The 22429-nt window shown below is 42.9% G+C and overlaps 1 long non-coding RNA gene across 4 annotated transcripts in view; it reads left to right on the top strand.

Annotated features, from left to right (window-relative positions):
- The window catches only part of LOC119567117, a 64412-nt gene extending 42360 nt beyond the window's left edge, over nt 1-22052 (top strand). Inside the window, exons 2-5 of one of the 4 annotated variants that reach the window (XR_005226888.2) lie at nt 10836-10990; nt 14328-14387; nt 15379-15795; nt 18249-22052. This is a non-coding gene — a long non-coding RNA (uncharacterized LOC119567117). Of the gene's footprint in view, nt 1-10835; nt 10991-14298; nt 14388-15378 lie in introns of all 4 variants that reach the window. The other 3 variants (XR_006283817.1, XR_006283816.1, XR_006283815.1) reach the window with 3 other exon arrangements.
- Nucleotides 22053-22429: the final 377 nt, after the last annotated feature.

Genomic DNA, 22429 nt, shown 5'->3' with positions numbered 1-22429 from the left:
TCCATACAACCCCGTAACTTTGTGGGGGTTGAAATCTGGATCTGAACCTGGATCCACATTTTTCAACTGGGTCTGTCTCTGTCAAATATTGTTCTTTGTTTCTTACCTGCCTACAGCAAAATGAGACCCTGGTTTTCACAGGTACGTTTATTTATAGTAACACAGAGACATTGAAAAATCTCTAATAGCCTGTTATCTCATTATCATTTTTTAAGCTTATTATCCACCAGATTCAATGACAACACTGTGACAAAAGCAGACAGGATCAGAACAGAATGCTCTAATTAGGGTGACCAGGTGTCCGGTTTTCGATTGGAATACCTGGTCGAAAAGGGACCCTGGTTGCTCCAGTCAGCACCGCCAACTGGGCCGTTAAAAGTCCGGTCAGCAGTGCTGAGGAGCTAAGGCAGGCTAGTCCCTACTTGTCCTGGCTCCGTGCTGTGCCCCGGAAGCAGCCAGCAGGTTAAGCTCCTAGGTGTGAGGGGGAAGGGGAGAGGGAGGGCACAGGGCTCCATGCGCTGCTCCCGCCCTAAGCTCTGGCTCTGCACTCCCATTGGCCAGTGGGAGCTGGGGTGGGGGGCCGGTGCCTGTGTGCAAGAGCAGCACGTTGAGCCGCCTGCCACGCCTCCGCCTAGGACCTGGACCTGCTGGCCGCTTCCAGGGTGCAGTGTGGACTCAGGACAAGCAGGAAGCCTGCCTCAGCCCGCCCACTGTGCTGCTGACTGGGAGTCACCAGAGGTAAGCCCATGCCCCAACCCTGAGCCCCAACCCTCTGCCCCAGCCCTGAGCCCCCCCCAAACCCAGAGCCCCCTCCTGCACCCCGAACCAGTCATCCCTGGCCCCACCCCAGAGCCCACACCCTGAACTCTTCTGCCTCAGCCTGGGAGCCACCTCCGGCACCCCAAACCTGACCCCACCACAGAGCCCTCACCCCCTCCTGCACCCCAACCCCCTGCCCCAGCCCAGTGAAAGTGAATAAGGGTGCGGGAGAGCGAGCCACTCAGGGAGAAGGAATATAGTGAGTGGGGGGCAGGGCCTCGGGGACGGGGCGGGCCAGGGGCGTGGTCTCGGTAAGGGGTGGGATTAGGGTGTTCGGTTTTGTGCAATTAGAAAGTTGGCAACCCTAATGCTCTCTGACATCAACAGCCTATTGCCCTATGTAGGTCTATTAAAAGGCAGGGGTCTTCTGAATTTATAGCAGCAAACCATTAGCTGCAACACCTTAACAAGGTCACAGAATGAAGTACCAAAAATTCACTTTAAGTAGGAGAATATATGTATTTGAAACAGGGCCGGATTAACTTTTTATGGGCCCGGCTCTGAACATATTTGTGGGCCCCTATGGGGGCAATGGAACATGGCGCAGGGAGATTGGACCTTGGAGTGAGGGGCCGGCCAGGGGCATGGAAGGGCCAGGGCGGCTCCACTCCGCCCAGTGTGACAGCACTGTTTACAAACTGGCCCACCCAGCCCTGTGTTGCTGGCATGCCCCTTCCCCGTGGGAGTGAGTCCATGCCACACCACACAGCCCCCCCACCAGCGCCAGTTCTAGGTTTTTTGCTGCCCCAAGCTCCGAGAGCGCAACTGCCCAAGCAAAAGCAAAAAAGGGTGGCCGGAATGCCACCCCTGGAATTGTGCCGCCCCAAGGACATGCTTGCTTTGCTGGTGCCTAGAGCCGGGCCTGCCCTACACCCAGCACCCCCTGAACCCGCTGTGCCCAGCACTGCCCTCACACACAGTGCCCTGAACACCACCACCCCTGCCCTGTACCCCAGATAGACCCCACCACTGCCCAGCACCCCAACATGCACAGATCTCCCCTACCCCCACTGCCTAGTACCCTTCCCCACAGGCCCCCCACCACAACTACACAGCGCCCCCCAACAGACCCACACTGCCTAGCACCCCAAAATACACAAACCTCCCCCACGGCCCAGCGCCTCCCACCCCCTCACATCCCAGCATTCCCCCCACAGACCCACTCCCCCATGCCCTGCCGAACCAGTGCAGAGCAGGGATCCCCCCTCCCAGCACAGTGCTGAAGCTCGGGAGCACAGAGTGGCCCCGTGCCCTGGGGCGCCGCCCAGCCCTACCACCTGGCACTGATGGTGCTCGCAGTGGAGGAGGCGTTTCCTTGCGTGGGCGGGGGTGGGGGGGAGTGGGCGGGGAGGCAGCCTCCAACTTCCCCAGCCTACCGCTTCCGCAGAGCTGCAGGGAGAGGCGGGCCCGCCTCTGGGGAGCCCAAAGAGGATAGTCACTGGCCCAGAGTGGCAGCAGTTGAGGGCTCCTTTCTTTCCCCAGCTCTGCTGGCAGCGTCCTGCCAGTGACAGGGGCAGAGAGGAGTCCTCAGCTGGCCAAAATGAGCAAGCAGTGGGGAGGGGCCAAGGAGGGGCCGGCAGGCAGGGCTAGGGGCAGAGAGAAGCCCTGGCCAGACATCTGAGAGGAGCAAGTAGTGTGCGTGGTGGGAGGAGCCAGGGGGCAGAGAGGAGCCAGCTCTCCGGGCACAGCACAGGTGGAGCGGGCTGGGCCGGGGCCCCTTTTGCGCATGGGCCTGGTGCCGTGGCGCCATTGTAAAGCTGGTACTGATTTGAAATGATGATGGGTTTCTGAACCGAGTGAACAGAGAAGTAGGCAAACAAATGCAGATCAGTGGTATGACATATGGAATCACAACTATTCTTAAGCAGGAGATGTTTACTAAACAAAAAAACTACAGCTACAGCCACAAACTAACCTACTTCCACATTGCTTGAATTCCAGCTTTCTCTTCTCTATTTACCAAGAACCACACCCTGCCTGGAATTCTAAACAGCACACAGAGACATCTAGTGGCTGGATACTAAAGCTTATGCTCAAATAAATTTGTTGGTCTCTAAGTTGTCACACTTCTTTTCTTTTTGCGAATACAGACTAATACGGCTACTACTCTGAAACCTATATTACAAGTAAACATGCCTCTTTACAGACTGAATTCTTCTCCCCCACACGCATAGGTCATGTTCATGAAAAATTCTAAATTGTATACAAAAGGTGTCCAGCTTTTATTCCAAAGGGAAGAACTGAAGTGTTTTGGGGCATATAATAGAAATGAGCATGTTAATGGAGTTTATTCTTTAAACACCTTTATTCCCAGTAATAACAGATAGCTAAGGTGTTAGTATGTTGCCAAATGCTTTCTAAGGTCACAGTTTGGGGACCTGTCTATTGCAAGTTGTCTGAAACGTTAAGTAAATGTATTTGAGAGAGATGGGAAAGGAGAAAGCTTGATCCTACAACTGTTAGCCATGTGAGTAATCCCTGCTGGCTTCGGTGTTCTTCAGTGGGAATTCTCACATTTGTAAGAATTACTCAAATGTGAATAAGGGGTGCATATTGGCCCTGAGAGAGATCCCAACCATTGCCACGTATCTCTCATAGATAGTTCTATTGTCCCCTTGAGTGCAAAAAAAGCACCAACAAGGCACACAAGCATGCACAGAAATATACTTTGACTCATTCAAATGCTGCTGCTCCTGCTCCCATTAAATCCCATGTCTGATGTGTCATAGTCAGTGCTTAATTTGTAATGAAAGAGGCACTGGGGCTCAAGCAATTTTTTTTTTACTTTCATAACTGATGCGGCAAGTAGCAGGTGCTGGTGCTCAGCTCAAGCAAGCTTTGGAACAAAGGAAGCACTGGTCATAGTGAAGGGATGTGGAAGAAATGCATCCAAAGTAGCAATTACACGGGCTGCCACACATACCAATGCAGGACCAAGGGGTCCCAAGAGAGAAGTATTTAAGAGTTGCATGCAGCAACAAGTGGAATGCAGGTGTCTATCAAAAGCTATCTCCCTGCCTTCCACTGCACATGCTCAAGTCACAGTTTGTACTGCTTGGTACTTTTAGGCAGTCTCTGTCTACTTTCACATGTACTCCTCCTGCAACACCCTATATAGGGCAGTCATTATTAGAGGGAGGAGCCTGGAGATTGTCCTTTGGCCACACCCTACTTTTGGGTTGCCATACCCACTGCATCCATGTATGTTAACTTCTCTGCACCCAGGTGTGACATAACAGAGCCATGGTTTCTATGTAAATTATTCCTTCTCAGTGATGAGAAGGTGTAAGTTGTATGTTCGTTCTTCACAGTTAATGGGCTACTCATCCCTTGCTTCTGCCCTTCCCCCTCTTCCAATGGAACCAAGCACTAACGGGGGAAAAGTCAGTTTCCAAAAAGCTCTACAAAAGAGGAATGCTCTCTAATTATCAGACCCTCATCAAACAGAAGTGATGTCCGTCAGAAGAGAGCAACAGTGAGTTATCTGTCCATGTTATGCATTCCTTCCTACTGGCAAGCATTGTAGCTAGTAGTGACTGCAAAATCCAGGAGCAAACTGTGATGATAGGACAGTAGACCCCATGGCAACAGGGTGCAGCCAGCTGTCTAATGGAGACAGTGTCCATTTGCAATACAGGGGGATGTGTATTAGTGAGGACTATCGAGGAAGTCATTACTGAACCAGATGGTGCAGTGAGAGCCGCTATAAAATAGTGGACAGGCCACACCATTCACAGCTAGTTGTGGGCTCATGGCATCATGATCTTGGGTACCAACAAAGTGTTGCTGGATAACAGAAACACACAGCAGGCCACAAGCACTGTGGGCAGCTTTGCAGAACACCTTCTTGACAAGACAATGAGCTGAGGTCCTGTAGAAACAGCAAAGTCAGATGTGCAACTTTACAGCGAGCTGGACCAGGTCCACTCTTTACAGTAGATAGTACGCCTGGTCAGAAAGAGAACTGGATACACGGTCCATTTGTCCCTGAGTAGCCCTCTATTGTCTTGAATCATGCCCACTTTGGTAGCAAAGCACCAGCCCCAGATCAGGATGCACATCTCTCAGTGCTTACCTAGGGGCCAGCAGATTCAGTGTATTTTGTGTGCTTTGCATAACACTTGCTCTTTTCCAATGCAGTGTGTCACACAATGATGGAGACGACTATATTTTCTTATCGAATTAGTACTCTGTGGTGTGCTCTAGTAGCCTAAGTGTAGGCCTAAAATCCAGAAAATCCCAATTTCTAATCCTGGATCTAGCAGTGATTTTCTCCATTATCTTATGTGAGTCACTTAATCTCTCTGCCTCAGTCTCCCCATCTGTAAAATATGAATAATAATACCTGCCTCACAGAGGATTAAAGTTTGCAGAGTCCTTAGAAGATTTAAAAGCTTTCTCTACATGCTAAATATTGTTATTACCTGATTCTTCTTGATTTCCTTGTTGTTAGTGTACCTTAAGGCTGTATTGTTCAATGCTGACAGGGCAACCAGTGGGCCACACTCATAAAAATCATGGCTGGTTTGTGAAAATGAGTTATAAAGACCCACAGAGCCATAAATATTAAAGGTATTGAATAACAAATCCCCAGCACTTTAATCATGGCACAACAATTGATATTAAAAAAAAATCTGATCTTTTTAATCTCTTTTTTAAACCCTCGTCGTTAATGAGGGATAATGCTAGATTGAAGAGGGCCAAAGAGATTTATTGATACAAATTCAGAGACATCAGTGTAAATCAGAACAGTGGAGAAGTATGCCACTACTGGCTTATGTTCTCTTCCTGCAAAAGGACAGGGATGAAAGAACGAGTGTCTGAATGAATGACTGAATAGATGAATGAATGAAAGAATGAATGCAGAATCAAATAACTACATTAAAATAGATTGCCAGCTTGTTGGACTGGCATAGCAAGGGAACTAACTCTTCAGGGCCTCGCTATAAAAACTGTCGACAATGTCCCCATTTTTAATATAAAATTAAAATCCGCTTTGCCCAATCCCTCTGTGTGTTTAACTTCAATTGAAGGTCAAAAGAAGGTTTGCATTTGGAAAGACTGTGGGATCTGGCCTGCGGTGCTATCAAATTTATGCTATTGTATAGCTTAGTTATTAAAAAACAAACAACAAACCAAAAAAACCAAAACAAAAAGCCCAAACCCCAGATTATCTGAATGCTACATTTATGAACTACAACACTATGTACATTAATATTCATTCTGCCTGTGTTACCTCCAGGGCTGGCTTAGACAAGCTGACAACCTGCAAGTACAAGGGGCCCTGGCTTGGTGTGTATATGTGTATGTGTGTGCACATCGTGCTGGGGGTCGGGGGAGTGGTGCCCCACCAGGGACAGCTTGCAGTGCTAGTGTGATGTTTACTGTGCACGCCTCACTGCTGCATGGTGTGGAGTTCCAACTGCTGTGAGCTGACAAAGCTCTGTGGTAAAAATAGCTTAAGCCATTTGGGAAATCAGGATGTCTTCTCATTTATCACAGCCCTAGCTAGCCTGGGGCACACTGAAGGTTCCCCTTCCGCCTATGTCACAAGATCCTCTGGCCCCATCTGAAACACATACATGAGCTTTGGATATATTTCTTGGGCTGCCACTCCAGCCCTCTGAGTCCCATCAGGACTGAATCTCTCCCTCCAGACCCCATGCTAACATTTCAGAGCAGTTGGCAGCAAATGGGAAAGGGCTGCTGAGCCGTGCAACTTTTGCCTTGCAGCTGTAGGAGCCTAAATGCATGGCTTTGCAGGGGACCTCAGAAGTGCTTGAACCAGGTCTGTATACCTTATATTTTACTTATTTCATACAATATCAATACACTACACAGTCTTTCAATGGAGGACGTCAACCCACTTTACAAACATGAATTCATTACACCTCACAACAATCTTGCAAGAAAGGCATCATCATCCCTATTGTATAAATGTGGAAACTGAGGTACAGAGCAATCAAACCACTTGCCCGAAGATAGTCAGTGGCAGAGTTGGGAACAGAAGTCAGGAGTTCTGACTATCTACCAAAAAAATATGGGACCAATTCTCCTCTCACTTATACTGGTACAAATCAGAAGTAACTCCACCGAAGCAGGTGAGAGAAGAATCTGACCCTATATGCCAAATTGTCTGTTGGTGTAAATAGGTGCAGCAGAATTTGGCCCTTCATCTATATCTTTCTAAATCGGTCTTGCAAATTTTGCTTACTTGAGGCAACTATGTATTTTTTGATCAGTGAGTCAAATATCTTTAATTTTCTCATTATTTTCAATCATTGTAATAAAAGGCAGAATAATGTAGTTTGTGCCAAGGCTGGTAAATTTTCGTAACAATTTTACATGGCTGCTCTACATATATATGCACTACATATGAATGCAACATTTAATTTTCATTAATTTGAAAAGTGCCATATATTACCAAGCTTTAGCCTTAACCTTGTACAGACAAACAACTGCACCTGCATGGATCTGATTGTAGGATCAGGTCCATATTAGTAAATACCCATTTTCAATTTTTAATTAGTACAGCACATAATACACAGGTGTGATGTTCTCATTCCTGGGAAGGAAGGGGAAATATTGTGGATAGAAATCTTGTTTGTAGACACTGACAGTTGCAGGTTATTCTTCAAAGGATTTAAGATATTTAAAGAACACAGCAAATGCCCTCTTCATTGCTTCTACTACACATACCTCTTTTCTGCCTCCTCAAAAACAATTTTATTGCTTTTGAAGACAGCCTGGTGAGCTAAGCTCATGCTTTTCTGAAAACCATCTCTTTTTTACTTTCCTGATCTGATGAGCCAAAGGTCACTAGCATGCCCATTTTGTTCACCACCACTTCAGTGTGTAATAATACTGGTAAAACCTGGCATAAAGAATCACAGCACAAAAAATTCATCCTGAAGCTTTTTGGGATTAGCAGATACCACTAGTATCAACAAGTGAGCGTCACTGACCTTTGTTGCTATCTGAGGGCTGTTTTTTGGCCTAAAAAAGGTATGTTCTTTAATAAATAATAAGGAGAAGACCTAGCTCTTATATAGCAAATGTGGCATGCGTTTGGTGGTCACAGCCAGTTCCCAGTGGACAGGCATTCACATCACAGACAACTACCACATTGATCAGTGTTGGCAATTTCATCATGCAGATCAGTGACCTCAATGGGTATGGTAACCAATTTAGTCTTCCATCCATAGACTTGGACACTGCAAGTCAAGAGTGGGGCAATTTTAGAGGTCCCCCCCTTCTTTAAATCTGTTTGTTTGTATATTACTACTAATGGGTAGCTGTATTATTTGCTGCCAGCAGTGCACGTATTTTCATTCTGTTATACTAGCTTTTTCCCTATGTGTCTCCATTTGTATTTTGAGTAGATTTTTTTTATACACACACTATTTCCTCTGGGGCAAAAATATAGAGGAGAGATGTTCCGCGATGTAAAAGAGAAAAAATAAGGAGTGTGTTATGGAATGTATCTGAGATGTACATGTAGCAAAGCACAGTATATTCTCTTGGTACCCAAGCTACACATCTTATGTAACTGCTTTCAGCAGGCTCAGTAACTGCTTTCAGCAGGTGTTTATTCTGAAATGGCAGCAATGCTTTTCTGTCATGTTGCATTAAGTCACTTATGACGCATCATGTTAGATTGTACCACGTCATACTAGTGCATACGGCAAAGAAGCCAAAGCAAAACAACATGATATGACAGACAACATTTAGTAAAAATATTCACTTATTTGGCTCAGATACTTGCCATCAGTTTGAATCAGAGCATATTGCCCAAAATGAAGCTGGCAGATTGAGGTGAATGGTTAAGTGTCTGTGGTTCACAAGCAACTGTACCTGATGTAAATTTTGAAGTTTCTTGGCATGTACCTGGTATTTATCTTATTGTCAGCTATTATACCTCCGCATGTTCTTTCTCTCTCAGTTTAACCCCTTCTGAACTTTTTCCTCCTCTCATTGCTTTAAGTAGGTTGATTGTTTATTCCTTAGTACCTTTTGGTAGTTTTACATAACACAAAAGAGTTCCTGACAAGGAATCAAGATCACATTTTGAATCTGTTTATACAGAAGATTACAGAGCATTGTTAAAGGACTGACTGGCTAATCCACAAAATCCAGATTTAAAGTTTTTAACAGTACTGCAGAAGCACTCTTCATTGCAAGTCTTCCAGATTCCAAGTTTAAATAAACACTCTTTATTTTGATGGAATTGCCTTAAGGGCTATTTTACATAAGAGTGAAGTTATTGGGAACTACACAAAGACTTGGGATGCATCAGGAGAGGTATTTCCAGTAGGGATAAGGAGGTTTTAGTACCGTTATACAAGGCACTGGTGAGACCTCACCTGGAATACTGTGTGCAGTTCTGGTCTCCCATGTTTAAAAAGGATGAATTCAAACTGGAACAGGTACAGAGAAGGGCTACTAGGATGATCCGAGGAATGGAAAACTTGTCTTATGAAAGAAGACTCAGGGAGCTTGGCTTGTTTAGCCTGACTAAAAGAAGGTTGAGGGGAGATATGATTGCTCTCTATAAATATATCAGAGGGATAAATACCGGAGAGGGAGAGGAATTATTTAAGCTCAGTACCAATGTGGACACAAGAACAAATGGATATAAACTGGCCACTAGGAAATTTAGACTAGAAATTAGACGAAGGTTTTTAACCATCAGAGGAGTGAAGTTTTGGAATAGCCTTCCACGGGAAGCAGTGGGGGCAAAAGATCTATCTGGCTTTAAGATTAAACTTGATAAGTTTATGGAGGAGATGTTATGATGGGATAACGTGGTTTTGGTAATTAAATATTCATGGTAAATAGGCCCAATGGCCTGTGATGGGCTATTAGATGGGGTGAGATCCGAGTTACCCAGGAAAGAATTTTCGGTAGTATCTGGCTGATGAATCTTGTCCATATGCTCAGGGTTTAGCTGATCGCCATATTTGGGGTCGGGAAGGAATTTTCCTCCAGGGCAGATTGGAAGAGGCCCTGGAGGTTTTTCGCCTTCCTCTGTAGCATGGGGCACGGGTCACTTGCTGGAGGATTCTCTGCTCCTTGAAGTCTTTAAACAACGATTTGAGGACTTCAATAGCACAGGTGTGAGGGGTTTTTTTGTAGGAGTGGTGGGTGAAATTCTGTGGCCTGCGTTGTGCAGGAGGTCAGACTAGATGATCATAATGGTCCCTTCTGACCTAAATATCTATGAATCTATGAAAGACGAATGCCTGGCACCTGTTTGCTTATGTAGTCAGGAGGACTATTTTAGGAAACAACAAGTTTATCCTTCAAAGCACCTATATTTTATAACATAAGAAAGTGTTTTTTACAGACTAAAAAGAGAAATATTGAAACTTTGTTATTGTTATTGGGATTTTTGGAGCTATTTCACGATAATTCTTTTTTAAAAATGGAGAGCTCTCAAAAATGAGGGGTGAAGAGCACTTGCTGGAGTCAGGTTTTACTGAGGCAAGTGCTGTGCAGGCCTCACCATACGGCTCTGTAAATACACCTCATTTCTGAGGTACCAGGCCATTGTTAATCCAGGGAGGGGTATCTCTTGAGCATAGATGGACAACTGCATTAAACGGTGTGCTAGGATTATAATGTGTGCTAATGGAATTTAGGATGAGAGGACATCACAGTCATTATTACCTGTGACTTAAGAAACATTTTTAACTCAGGTCTCCAGAAGTAAATGGCTAGTCCACTAATCCGTGGAGCAGCCTCATCCATCAAGTTAGTAATACATATAGGTGCAGGGAAAAGTCAAAAGCCACAAGCGCAATAGATACCAGGAGCAAGGCACTTCATGTTAAAGAAACAGAGAAGTGTGCTGCCCTCACTGTTCTTTGGTAATAGTCAAGCACACACTGACAGACTGTTATGAACTTGATGAATTCCATCCACCCACTCGGGGAGACAGGGAGGACAGCATGGTCCTTTACCTCTGAAATCCAAGGTTCTGACTCAAATAAACTCAGTATTTATATTTTCCACAGGGTCAGAATCAGAATGTTCTGTGGCAAAATCTCACTCTGTAGATGGGAAGGAGAAAAGAGAGACCGGCACGTAGCGGGGCTGGATATCACACTGCCAGACATTTGCATGGATTTGAAGACCACGCTGTCTGTAAAAGCTGATGGAGCCCAAGGAGGTAGGCCAAATTGCCATGATATAATGTAATATTTACTAGTAATTTCCTTATTTATATATCATAGTCTTTTGATTTGACTAGTAATGCTCTGTAGATAAATGTAACTCTAATGAAAGGAATAAGAACAAATCCTATTGATAATGGTCAAGATTTCCAAAAGCTATTATTATTATTATTTATTATTTGTATTATGGTTACAACTAAGAGCCCAGTCCTGGATCAGGACCCCACTGTGCTAGGCACTGCACAAACACAGTTCCTTCCCTAAAGAACTTACAATTTAAGGAAAAGTGACTAATGATTTTGGACGCCCAAATTGATACACCTTAAAGGCAACTGATTTTCAATGTGCTCAATACTTTGTGAAAATCGGGGGTGTCTCAAGTTGGGCATGGAATCATTACTCCCTTTTGAAAATCTTGGCCTATACCATTTAACACCATTGTAAGAGACAACTTTATGTTCTCTGGGGAGGATATTAATGACTAAGGAATCAGCCTGCTCTGTTGTTCCTGACTAAGGCAGGAAGGGTGCTGGGAGCATTCTCTTGCAAGAGGCTGTGAATCCTGAACTCACATTGATGTTGGGTTCCCTTCATTCCTGTGACGTTTTTGAGTTAGACATGTAAGTTTAAATAGAATTATTGGGCCATTCCCCTATAGAAGTAGCTGCAAGCTATTTTGATGGTTTGAAATCCAAACTTTTGGATGTTTATTTTCCCCCAGTATGAATGTACCTGAAGCTCTTTGGCCATGAAATCAAACTGGAAATCTTAGAAGCACAGGCTTTTTCTCCTGAGAGATCCAGTATTTCCTGGTTTCAATCAGGTCAGAAATATTGAGAAGAAAAGCTCTTCACATGGTATCACCTTATTCCTCCTCCTGATTCTAGCTGAAACCAATAAATACGGAGGCAGCATGAGAAACTGAAACAAATAAACAGGATTTGACTGAAATTGTTTTGAACTTCTAAAATAGTTTCAGGTGCAAATCGAGTTTTGAATGATGGGTTTGGGTAAAATAGGAACTAACCCAAACAGTTTGCACATCTATACAGAAGATATACATTGAACTCCTCATCAAGACTATCTATTTTTGACTTTTGTAGGCTCACACTCATAAAACATCCTACTGTCTCAACTTCACCTGCATTTGCTTTTCAAAGAAAGCACTTCCTTCATGGTTCCTGTGCAACAACTTCCAGTTGCAATATAAGTGAAATTGATGGATACTTTATGGACTGTAAATTAAGGATGTTCTCATTTAGTCTCATAGGGTGAATATGGCATAAGCACCCTTGTCCTCAACTGGATAGACAAGGTCGGGGGAAGAGGATGAGGAGGCAAAGCATCCATAAAAAAAAAGATGAGAGGAGGGGTTGGGTATGGAAAAGAGGGGAAGGGAATTTTCTTTTGAATGAATAGTATTAATACTAGCCATTTCCCCTTCCTCTCTTACTCCATTCCTCCGTTAGGCCTTCCACACACACACAGGTTGGTTCGTTGCTTTCTCACTTCCTATAGATGGACTTGTCAAGGCGGTTCTAACTCAGTCAGGCACATCGCTATTTGGGTTTGATCTGAAGTTTGTGCAGATAGCTCAATGACGTACATAATAGAATAAGTAATAAATAGTAACGATAATTAAGTGATGCATCATATATAAACAGCATATAAATGGAATATTTGCTGTGGTATCATAACATGGCACATGTTTTCTCTTTAATCCCCTCCCCTCATCTTCACCAAGGATCATTAGTAACTGACACAGAACAGCATGTCTACTCCAGCAGGATTGTCCTAATTTCTCCTTGAATCAGGCCAGCACCAAGGTATTATCCTGACAAGGACAGAAATATGATCATGTGGCACAGTGATATTCTCAGTTGTCTTGACAGAGACCATTATAATTGTCACATTCTTCTTTCTCCTTTCATAGAAAGTAGGCTCCCTAGCCTGAGCTGTGCAACTCCCATTCTTGAAAACAAAAAGCTGCTAACTCAGATCAATTTCCCATGTACTAACATAATGAGATTAAAGTTGTAAATCAACATACATACACACACAATCCCACAACCAGCTGACACAAAATACACACTTTCAAAAGAAACAAATTAGTATAAAAATGTTATAAAGAATAAGACAATGCAGATCAAATCAAACCTAACAAATACAGTTACAGGTGAATTATATTTATTAATGTCAATTCTGTATAAGCAGACTTTATTCATATCTGATCTACTAGACACTAGGGCTTTGCAAATCCTACTCATACTAGTTCCCATGTCTTTGTGAACTAAAGCTGGAAGCTGAGGTTTACCTTAGTACACAGCACTTCAGTTCTGCATGGCTTCTGGATTTGCCTGAACCCTTAAATGGCAAGTGTAACTGGTTAGCCATCTCCTGAGCATCCCCTGTGGCCTAGGATCTGCAGCACCCTGCCAGTTTCCCTCTCCTCTGGGCTCCTTAAGAACAGTCCAAAAGTTATAAGACTAAATTCCTCCCATGGGGATTTCCTTTATTAAGTCCAAGTACACTCAAAATAAAGTCTCTTTCTGCTCAGAGTCAAAATAAAATCTCTTCTGCCCAGACTCCAGCTGGGCCCAGTTCCTCTGACATGAGGATCTGTTGACTGTAGTTCTCTGTGGTTGCTCCTCCATGAGAAGTGTCACAGTCCTTCTCCCTCGGGATGTGTAGAGTCTGAAACTGGATCCAGCACTTCCTCCCTAAGGGACTGTCTCTTCCTACTCTTGGAGCAAGCAGAGAAGATGCAAGGCCTGCCCTGCCCCCTATTCCAGCATCTGGCTGTGTCCCCTGGCTATCCATAGACCTCAGATTTTCTACCTCCTGCACCCACCCTCCCCCAACTATCCATGGGCTTTTGTTTTTCTAACCCTCCTTCCCCCCAGAGGCCTCATTTAGTTGCATGATCATCTGTCACATAGCTTAATTCATTCTCTCCACCTGGAGAAGCAAGTAGGCAGAGACAACCTGTGCCTGCCGAGAGTGGAGGGCAGAGTAAGGGCAGCCAGCTTCAGCAGTGCTACTGAGCATGCTCAGTCCATGTGAGTATGCTCAGTACAAGCCAAGCCGCAAATCTGGTGGGGCACATAACTCCGAATGCTGCCCCGATGTATCACCTCTGCAAGTAGGCTCTGTCAAAGGTAGGCTGAACTCTATCTTTCCTTAAAGGGCCAGTCTCCCTGTGATAGTAAGTAAACTTGAAACAAACCCTTGCAAAACTTATTTTGTCTGAAAGCAGTCCCTGTTGCCACTTGTCCCTTCCTGCCTCGTTCCCTCTTCCCAACAGAACTCAGGCACCTATATTATCTTGAACAGCCTCCAGAAGATGTGGTGGCCAGGTAGTCTGCATCATTACCCCCAAGAGGTCTCGTAAAGGTAAGGTGGTCTAGGGGCTCGTTGGGGGAAGCAGATCAGTGCAAGTAGGAGAGTGTGTGTGTGATGGAGTTCTGCTTCAACTTGGTTCAGCTGAGATGATGATTTTTTTTTAACAGCTGTACTCTACAGCACCACAGATGTACACGATGCTTTACATGACAGCCAAGACCCCACCCCTGCTCAAAAGATCTTCCAGAAAACATTTTTAAAAGCACTTTAGTGTCTTAAGGAAGTTATGTTCCATGACTCTTAAGTGTCTTAGTCATTTCTGGAATTGACTTAGGCACTTTTGAAAATGTTACCCTACAACCTAAACTGAGCACAATATGAGAAAACACAAGAGAGGATAATAAGAACAGGAAAAGGGGAGGAATCGCCAGAATAAAGTTATGGGATTGTTTGGGTGGTACACAGCACACCAAGTTAATGCTTAGGAATTTGTTTGAACTGCTTAAAAGCTCACGGCGTTACCCCCTTTATGGAGGCTATGGGCGCATCCCCCTCTGCACTAACATGGAGCAGTGGCTCCACTTCCCAGCCACATTCTAGCTGACCCCTATGCATGGCTATGAATGTGCATTCTGGGGAAACCTACTTGTATCCTCACTCCCTTCTTATTCACCTAGACAAAGCTAGCCACAATTTGGTCTTTAAATGAGTGCTTAGTGAGGTGTCAAAATGCACATATAAAAAAGAAACAACCCCTTATTCTCTTCAGTTACACCAGTCACTCCGATTGCCTTTGTGAAAATATTTCTCCTTATCTGTGTGTGCAGTTATTATTGCGTACATTGCAGCTTGCTCTGGAAACTTAGCTCCACCTGTGCCAGCATTCTGAGAAATGAACATTGGAGTGAAAAGATTCCATTCTCTTCTCTTTTACCTGATGAAAAATAATCAAAAGAAATTGAATAATTAACACTGAATGTAGCTGAACAATTGCTAAGGAGTGTATTTAATAATTTTTGGTTGCTTTTTTTTTCTATTTTAGGAACAAAACAGGGACAATTGAAGCATATTCTTCTCAAGCAGCACAATACTTTTGTGGCGAGAGCTGAAGGAAATGCATTGTTTGGATTAGAATATTTTTTTCATTAACAGGATGTTCAAAATAAACAAAATTACTTGATTCACAGTGCCTGTGGCTGTATCAGGTTAACACTGACGTGCTTTCATACTTGAGCTCATCTTCACTAATCAATCAGAAACACACTTGCTGGCAAGAAAGGTCACATCATTAATCACACAACAGCAACGTTTTGACAACAAACAGGTATCTACATACAGCCAAATTTCACTCTCAGTTACAGAGGTTTAATGCGCAACATACTGAAGATGATGGGTGCCAGATAGAGAGAGAGAGAGATGAAGCTGCAGTGTCTCCCATAATTACACCTGTGTATACCAGGTACTGTAAACTAGAGCAGAATTTGTCCCATTCAATTAAATCAGAGATCATGATATTATGCCCTCCGTATACACTTGTATCTTGGATTAAATTCAAGTTGATTGAATGAAAGGAGAATGAGATAAAATGTAATGTATAGGTGGGCACTGGCCTGATCTCTTTGGTTCAGGACCAAAGTATTACTGTTCATATTGAAGAAACACCATAGTGAGCATGATGCTACTGGAGGTATCATCTTTCAGAGGATATATATAAAAAAAGTCCTCGACTTCTTTGGTCATTGAGGATTCTATGACAAAGGCTGTTAGCCCCAGTCTCCTGACTGGATTACGTCTCAGAAAATTAGAGTTACTATTCTCATTAATAGATTACAAGGCCAGAAGGGACCACTGTGATCATCTAGTCAGACTCCTGTATAATGAAGGCCACAGAACTTCCCCAAAGTAATTCCTAGAGCTTAGAAAAAAATTCAATCTTAATTTAAATATTACAGTAATGGAGAATCCCCACCATGACTCCGGGTAAATTGTTCCAATGGCTAATTGCCTTATTTCCAGTCTGAATTTGTCGAGCTTCAGTTTTCAGCCATTCCATTCCAGCTGGATTGAAAAGCCCATTATAAAATTGAAGAGTTCATTGTAGTTACTATCCTTCTACTCCTAAAAACTCTGAGTGCCATTTCTGCACATAATGGCAATGTATTTTATCAGTGGGTGAAGAGAATCCTGTATGTACAATCATTGGGATCAAAAGTATTTAAACAATAAGAAATTATTATAAATATAGTTTAACTTTTCTAGGCTAAACTCCATGATCCATGTATGGCCTTCCTCCCCTTTAATTTTATCTGGCTCCAATCTTTACCACAGATGAGGAAGAGAGAAGCAGCTATGTTATGGGCTATAGAGTAGATTCTGAGGCTATGCTAAGGGAGAGGAAAACATCTGTATCTCTTCAAGTGGGCACTACCACAGCATAGGGTATTTACCAGAGTCTGTGTCAGAGTGCAGTGCAGTAATCCTCAGCTAGTGGATAGTTCCTTTGGGACTGTAGCTAGTGGTTGTAGGTTAGAAGTTAGGTTCCTTGAATGCCATGGTTGGAGCTCAGGTAGAATTAGGCAGAGAAGCAGGGAGCCATAACTGGCTCTTCTTAGGCTCTCCTCTGTTGGCTGAACAGATCTCTGTCACCTCAGAGAATCGGGCCCCTTCTTTACTCTGGATGAAATCCAGGTCCCATTGGGTATGTCTACACTGCACTACTCTGATTCAGGTTTCAGCCCAAGCCCCCCTTCCATCCACACACAAATTAGTCTGACTCGGATCAACAAGCACTTATGACCTAGGACCCTGCTAGGGTCATGGGTCAGAGCCCGAGTCCTGCTGTGACTTGGGTCTAAGCTCTGCCATTTTTCAGTGTGGATGTAGATCAAGTCGCAGACCTGACTCAAAAAGCCTGCAGTATGGAAGCATGAGCATGGCCAGACCTAGGTCCGGCAATGGAAAATTGTGATTTACAATGCAGTGTGGATGTTCGAGCATGGGCTTGGAAACACCAAATCCACAAGCTCATATCCCAAAGATCTGAGCTGAGCATAGAGTATAGACCTACCCATTGAAGACAATGGTAAAATTCATAATGACTTCAATGGATTCATGGTTTTACCTTCAGGCTGTTGTGGTATGTGTACACTGCATTGTAAACCCAGGACTGTGAGAACTGGGCTTGTGGTCTCAGTGTTTCTAAGAGATTTTTGGTATGAAAAGAAGCACATATTACATTATCTGCAGCACATATTGTGTGGCATAACACACACATAAGTGAGACTAAATTGAGTTCTGGGCATCATTAGCTTAATTAAAATTGTGATTTTTGTCTCAAACCTACAGGCCATTGTTGTATATGGCGAGGGGTGGAGGGGCCCGCAGTGGAGGGGGAGCAGATGACATAAGACAGAAAATAGTTCTCTAGTTAAAAATTAGTTGCCTAGGCTAAAAATATGATCAAATGAGGTCTACAGTATTTTATAAAGAGCTAAGAGATAGCAGCACTTAAAGCAGTGCAAAATTTGCATTTTGTTAATTTCTATTCATGTTTTTACATGCACTTGCTTTCTGTATGCTTGCCAGTCCAATGCACTGGTACAATCCTCACATTTTGAGATCATCTAGGCTCTCGTCAAACTACAGCTGAAAGTGTACTAAAGACAACTGTGTTTAACCATGGTTGTTGCTAGCCATGCTTTGATGATAAATCTGGGCGAGCCACAGCAGTGTAACTATAGTGGGGACAGAGCCTTACACTATATCTTCTTTCTACATTTAAAAATAAAATTGAAAGATTATTTTTTCTCCAAGTCAGATTCAAGGATTAAATATTCCTTTAGCTGAAGCCGTAATGTGGGGAGACCCATGTTCAGTACTCTCTCTCTCTCTCTCTCTCTCTCTCCCACTCAGATCCTGGCAGCAGAGGTCAGTAGCACTATGTAGATGCTCTGCTCCATTGCACTGAGAGGGGAAGGAGAGCATCACATTACTCTGCAACTTCACCTACAGGCTGTTTGAAGAACAAACAGCGAATTAGAAGACCGAAGAAGTCCTTTAACCTTCTGACCCCTGCACAGCTCTGTTAGCTAGTAGTTTTTTTTATGCATAGTGGTCAATGCTAAATCCCAGAGTAGAATTTGGATATTACCTATTTAAGGGCTTGATCCTGGAGTTTGTACTCATGTGAGTAATCCTACATGCATGAGTAGTTTGACTGACTCACATGCATAGGAATTACTCATGTGAGTAAGAGTTGGGGTCTTAATGGAATCTATTCTCCCTCCAGTACATGCATTTAAGTCTCATTTGTGCTCATGGGAGCTATGCATATTCAACAAGGGGAGAATAGATTCCCTTAATCTGATGAAATGCAGGGAATTTGATTGTCATGTTTGATTTAATGATACGTTGTTGAGGGTAGAATGGGCTGTAATGTTCAAATTATTCTATGGATTTAGCCCTTTTGTCTGTGTGAATTTTCCAGGAACAGATCATATTTTTTACATATTTGTTCTTGGTTCCAAAATTGATTGCTGAATTTTTATACAAACAAATTTCAGCCTGGCAGCTGTTTGTGAACTTGTGCTATGACTGCTTCTTTGAGAATTCTGTGTCCCAAATAAGAAGAATTGTTGTGGTAGATGTCTCAGCCTGTATACTATAGAATTTCATGGACCCAAGTCATCACTGCATTACTCCAGTTTTATGTCATAGTAAGTTCACTGAATGGAGTTACAACTGTAAAACTGGAGTAATGTTGTGATGGATCAGGCCCAGTGTCCATTGGTGTGGTGACTGTCCTTCCCACATACAACAATATACTGTATCTACCATGCACATTCATTGAATTTGCCAGTCTACATTTCCTGAAAGAAGCCCTTTAATGAACACTTGAAGTTTAGTGGGTTTGATGCGAATATTTGCTACGTGTTGGAATATCTACCTGTTGGAAAAGTGTAGAATATTACACAATAAATATAAGAAAACTGGTCTGGTGCTGACTCAAAAATCAATGGATGAGTGGATAGGTAACCACCAATTTAGAAATGCAGGAAATCTTTGTATTATTGCTATAAAAGTGGACCCCAGATTTTTTTAAAAAATCCTTCTGCCAAAGAGATGGAGAGAGAGATATTAAGCCACTGGAAACAGACTAAAAATTGACACAGAGGCTGCAGTGGCTTAGTACATTCGACAGAGCAATGACCCAAAAGCAAGGCATGAACGGAGTCGCCACGTGAAGGGAGTCACCACAGCATCACCAATGTGCAAACAACATTTCAGAGTTAGGGAGGTCCTTGTGGGACAGCCTACCAGACTTTGGCCTCGCCATCATTGTTCCTCCCAGCTTTAGGAAGAGAAACTTGAAGCTAGGATACCACACGTGTGGCAGGATACCAATGTTGCATCTGACATTACTGCCTGTGTGTCCATCATCTTTCACATAGCTGTACAACACCAACCCACCAGTTGCTCCAAACAATGCTGAGAGAATGGCCTTCATTAGAACAAACAAATAAAATGGCTATTTGACACTTCTATTGCAAATAAAATTTTGTGACACTTTCTGCTTCTACATACATTCTTGGAAACAAATATTTGCTAGTACAAATGTCCACAAAAAAGAGAAGGAAAGAGCTAGTGAATGCTGTTGCAGAAAAATTCTAATTAGAATCCACAAAATGTTCATGAATAATATTCCTTCCTATCTGTCTAGCTCTAGTGCGGAATACACTTTGCCTTATGCCATTACTGACTCCCGGAAACAATAAGCAATATGAAAATAGAAACAATTTGACAATTAATTACATCACTACCACCCCTTTCAATTAGGTCCTCCATTTCTTTGGTATACTGTAAAATTTAACTCATAATTATGCTTTAATTCATTTTTGTTTATTTAACACTACAATACGATCAAAACAGAAAGCCATCAGAATGCAAAATGCTAGCTGCATTTCCATGTTGTAAATGTTGTATTTGAGCTTTTATAACAAAATGTAGTATTTTGTACCATTCTGTTTAAAATGTATCTGGCTAAGCTCCAATACTCTTTCACTGTAAACAGGAACTTCCTTGGAGGACAAGTAATCATACTTAATGACATAAAAGATCATTAAAATAATGTTCCAAAAACATAGCAAAATTAAACATTGCAAGATTATTTTCTTCTTTGAAGTCTTTCACCAGATGGTGAAAAGTGCTGAAATCATAAGTCTGAGTGGGAAGGGAAAATGTTTCTACAATCCTTTCTTGATGCTAGTGTCAGCATGTATAATCTTTACATGTGGCTATACAAAACTGCAGCTCAGACCTTCTTGGAGTCAAGTGTTTGTGCTCAAGATAAATTTCCATTCTGAGGTGTTCTAATGAAGCTTGTTCTGAATCTGAGGCAGGGAATTCCCTGATACATTTCATTAGCCATGTCAAACAGATCTATTCATAAATGAGAACAAATAAGCACATCAGCAGAAGTTATTGGGGTAATTTGGAAACTTACTGACCTATTTTCAGACATCATATAAAGGAAGAGCTATGTCATTAAATTAGTGCACTATAATTTTATTTTGATACAGGAATAGAGTTCATATTTTATCAAAAAAGATACCCTGATGCATCTGTGACTTGAAGATGTGTGGTTAAATATTTAAATGAAAGAGGGTCTAATGGCTTCCTTAGAAGAAAGAGCTTATGCACCTAATGAGGAATAGAAAAAAGAATGTGCCAATTGCTGTACAGTGTGAAGTGACCACAAAGCAAGAGTGAATTTGTATCTCTTAGCACTGTTCACATTCTTGTTTGACGAATTCTACAAAGTTGGCTTCCATAATATTCCATGGACTGTTTTTGTGGACTTCCTGGTGGAAAATGTTGACGAATTTAGCATGATTTTGTAGCAGAAGTGGACAAAAATTAATAGCAATTAAAAAAAAATAGACTACATTGTGGGTAAATGTTCCCTAGTGCAAGTTATACGGTATGGATGGGATTTTTAAAAGCTGTCAGCTTTGGCTTAACTCTGCTCTTATTGAAGCCAATGGAAATTTCAGCATTGGCTTCAGCTGGAGCAGAGTTAAGCCAACACTGAGTTCTTTTGAAAATTCAACCTCACTTCTTCAAACTTTCTGACTTTAACATTTTAGGACTCTAAAAGCCATATTGTTCCTTATGTGGCCTATTGTGCATGTGGCTCATTGTGCTCATGGCATTTCCTATGAATTCTTTCCGCTAAGATTGGGTTTTCTTACTATTAAAGTAATAAATCCCTGCCCTGATAGCCACATCTGGATCTTGAAGGAACCACAGGACTCACAAGATTATGAGCTTGGAGGCTCTGAGCATAGAATCATAGAATATCAGGGTTGGAAGGGACCTCAGGAGGTCATCTAGTCCAACCCCCTGCTCAAAGCAGGACCAATCCCCAATTTTTGCCCCAGATCCCAAATGGCCCCCTCGAGGATTGAACTCACAACCCTGGGTTTAGTTAGGCCAATGCTCAAACCACTGAGCTATCTCTCCCCCGCCATCTGCCAGGGCTCCCAATTTCTAACCTCCCCCTGGCAGCATCACTCCTTTAGGAAGCCAAAGACTCCTTTATTGACTAACCTATGCATAGGAGTTCTTGTTCTGAGCTGAAGCTGTTATGAACTTGTAATCACAGACTGGTTTGAAGACTAGCTGCTATCTGAGCCCTTGCTGGAGTTGGGGTGTGTGTGTGTGAGTGAGAGAGACCGACCTCCGGTAAGCTTATTAACAGGTTCTTTTATTGTTTTTAATATGTTTTCTATGTAGTGCCTTAAGAATAAACCTTAAAAATAAATGTGTTTGCTTAGAAAGAGTTGTGTGTTAACCTATAACTGTGGGCAATTACACTGTTTATAGCCTCTGAAGAGAGACCCCAAAATGTGGATGCTGGCCAGTTTAGTCAGTCTGGCTGGCTAGGAATAACAGAGTAGGCAGGGAACTGAGCAGCCTGAAAAAATCCTGGAGGAGGAAGAGAGACATGGGTCTCCACCCAAGAGAGGTGATGGCTGGGAGCCAAAAGCCTAAAAGTGGGTGCCCTTGATTGACCAAAGAAAGGGAATACAGGT

The sequence above is a fragment of the Chelonia mydas genome, chromosome 9 (assembly GCF_015237465.2).
Source record: "Chelonia mydas isolate rCheMyd1 chromosome 9, rCheMyd1.pri.v2, whole genome shotgun sequence".
In the NCBI taxonomy this organism is placed as follows: domain Eukaryota; kingdom Metazoa; phylum Chordata; order Testudines; family Cheloniidae; genus Chelonia; species Chelonia mydas.
Note: the sequence above shows the minus strand (reverse complement) of the source record. Positions and strands in the feature narration are given on the sequence as shown.